This window comes from Octopus bimaculoides, chromosome 3 (assembly GCF_001194135.2).
Source record: "Octopus bimaculoides isolate UCB-OBI-ISO-001 chromosome 3, ASM119413v2, whole genome shotgun sequence".
Lineage (NCBI taxonomy): Eukaryota > Metazoa > Mollusca > Cephalopoda > Octopoda > Octopodidae > Octopus > Octopus bimaculoides.
This window is the reverse complement of record NC_068983.1, coordinates 144,675,222-144,678,511: the sequence shown is the minus strand read 5'-3', so window position 1 is coordinate 144,678,511 and position 3,290 is coordinate 144,675,222. Positions and strand designations below refer to the sequence as shown.

The following is a 3,290-nucleotide window of genomic DNA, read 5'->3' as shown; positions in this document are numbered from 1 at the left end:
AAAAAAAAAAAAATATGTGCTAGACAATAGAAATAGTTACTAAATGACCATGTTATAGAAGAAGCAATTTCAATTTAAACTTTAGAAAACACTTCTTTTTAAAGTTGAGGCGAATGTGACTACCTTACAAATATCATTTAACATATTCTAAAACAAGATGTCATGTACATCCAGTCTAAACAGTCTATGTTACACTGTTTATTTGAATGTTTGGAAATCTTGTTCCAATAAGAACATTATGATTTTGTTTCTTCAAAAATACAAATATAGGAGTGTTATACATAACTTGAACATCCCCACTGTACACAGAATCAAGACACAACATGAAATCCAAAGACCAGTAGATATAACGTAAAATTATGATAGTCTTTCATTGCAACCTTACATACATAATATTGGTTTCAAATTTTGGCACAAAGCCAGCAATTTCATGGGAATGGTATAAGCTGATTATATCAACCACAGAGTTCAGCAGGTACTTGATTTATCGATCCCAAAAGGATGAAAAGTAAAGTCGACCTCGACGGCTTTGAACTCAGAACATAAAGTCGGAAGAAATGCTGCTAAGCATTTTCTTCTGGGTTGCCTCTTGCTCCGCTACCAGTTTGACATTCTGCACTAAACACAATTGGGATCAGTGATTCAAACTAATGAGAATGATAGTTTTCCATAGGAGTAGCATGGTATCCTTTTTGCTTGGTTCTGAATGATATCAGAATCCATCTAGCTATTCGCTTGCAGAGTGGTGCCAACTTGGTAATATGCTCCATAGAATGTTGCATTATTGCTCATGTGGATTCCCAGGTCACGCAATAACTCTCTGTGTATTTCGATTGTAGTCTGTTTGTGGGCCGATAGTGGAGTAATTGAAACTTCTCAGAATTGAATTGCATGTTGTTTTCATTAGGCCATTTGTATATTATATTCAGGTCTGTTTGCAGTTTTAGAATGTTATCAGGGTCCTTGGCCACCTGATATACTTTAGTATCATTAACATAACTGGCGAGAGTGGTTCACTGTATGCCTGAGAGCATGTGTGAGAGAGCCACCAAAAACAGTAGAGAGCACAAGCTTTTTAATTAAAAGCATAGATAAATTACATTATGATTCTTTGAACCTGATTAGGTGGAATTTTGGGACTGTCTCCTTTGAATATTGACTTTTTAGTTTGACTTAAGACTATAAAACTATAGTCCTATGAAATTATATTGCATAATTTCTCTGAGAAGTCTTCCGCTATTTGAACCGTGTAATTCGCTGGCTGAGGGCATGCCAATGGAATTTGTTACATATGTAAAAATACAAAAATTACTCTTTTTTTCAAGATGTCAGAAATGTATCACGCCTTCGTTCAAAATCATAATTTTTATCAAGTTTACAGGGAATATTTCTGTTGTTCGAGACATTCTTCAGATTATATCTTTAAAATATCTCTTGGCTCTCCACCTTTGTCAATAATCACTTCAGTACTGGTATTATGTTAATGGCCTACAGCACACATACCCGTTCTATGCGAGAATATACTTGTGACATATAAGGCAGTGAGCTGGCAGAACCATTAGCACGACGGCCAAGATTCTTAGCGTGATTTCGTCCGTCTTTACGTTCCAAGTTCGAATTCCGCGGCGGCTGACTTTACCTTTCATCTTTTCCGGGTCGCTAAATTAAGTACGGTTTGAGCACTGACGTACACCCACCTCTGTAATTTCTGGTCTTGTGCTAACAGTTGAAAGTAATATGATAGTGTCATACTAAAATATTCAGAAAGAAAATCATTTTTTACATTATGAAAAGAGTCTTTTATCCACCACATACATACACTAATCCATTTTACGATTTCATTTCTCGTTTCACAAAAATGATCTCTTCTCTGACATAAGACTTTCCAATTATTCATAGTTAAGTATTATTAATTTGGCCATTATTTCTCTATACAACTCGCGTTTAGACACTATGCGATATATTCTTTGTCATAAATACTTTATGTTTTCGAGTTTTATGTTCCCTCTCAATAAATTATTCTACTAACATAATTCATTTAATATTACATAAAATCCTCACCTAAAAGTTTTTTCTGAGAGATGAACTGCAATATATTATCTTGCTCCAGTCAGCTGGGGTCCTGTTGGTAGTTTCGATTCTCATACATATATTCGTTTTCTCTTTTATATCTTTTTGTATTTTCACATCGATCATAGTCAATAGTCATCATTCACACAAATATAATTCTCCTAATTGAAAAGTGGGGCGGCTAGAAAAATATTCGTGTTAAAAAGAGAAATTCAGAAATCCCTCATAAACATGTGCGCACACAGACGAGCACACACGTAGACACAAATACTCACACATATACATATATATACTAAGTGTGTGTGTGTGCGTGTGTGTGTGTGTGTGAGAGAGAGAGAGAGAGAGAGAGAGAGAGAGAGAGACAGACAGAAGAGAGACAAAGAGAGAGGGAGACAATTTCAGAGCTGAAGGGAAAAGAGAGCATATATACGAATGGAGCAAGAGTGACATTATATGAAACTAAATTTGCACACATTAGATATGGTGATCCAATGAGAAAGCCGAACAAATTAAAACGTAAAACTGACAAAAATTTACTAATGACTAATTGAAAAAATATTACAGTTAATTGACATCCAGGTAAATTATAATTTAGAGGATAATTTATTTAAAAAAAAAATACTCTATTAAAAACGTATTACATCGATTTTTCATTAGAACTAGAATATCGTTATTTGTACCGTGTACTGCGAGATCTGGAACGATTGCTTGCATATTTATTGTTAAGATGTCTGAGTAGGTTCAAATGCAAAAAAGAGTGTCGCTAAAAGTGCATGTCATATGTGAGTAACATCTCACTTTTACGACGGAAGCATGTTCAACACACCTCAGTGGCAGGACACCGGTGTTTTGACATGTGTCGCAGAATGGTGAGTAGCAATCAGCTGAAGTGTGGCACATGCTTCCGTCGTAAAAGAAGTTATTATTTTATGGCACACACAACAGCGACCAGCATATTTTGCGTATGAACCTGCTTAGAAGAATTAAGAATAAAAATGTGACACAAAACAGGAAAAACCTATTATAGAAGCGAAACAAAAGGTGGCCTGCATTTTGTGAGCCTCTGTGTGTGTATGTATATGCATATATATATATATATATGTAAATATATATATACATACATATGCATATATATGTGTGTATATATATATATACATACATATATATATATATATATATGTGTGTGTATACATACATATATGTATATATATATATATATA

General features: G+C 34.3%; 1 protein-coding gene across 1 annotated transcript in view; it reads right to left on the bottom strand.

Moving 5' to 3' along the window:
- Nucleotides 1-3,290, bottom strand: part of LOC128247383 (G-protein coupled receptor GRL101-like) — a 573,113-nt gene that overhangs the window by 71,263 nt on the left and 498,560 nt on the right. The window lies entirely within an intron of this gene.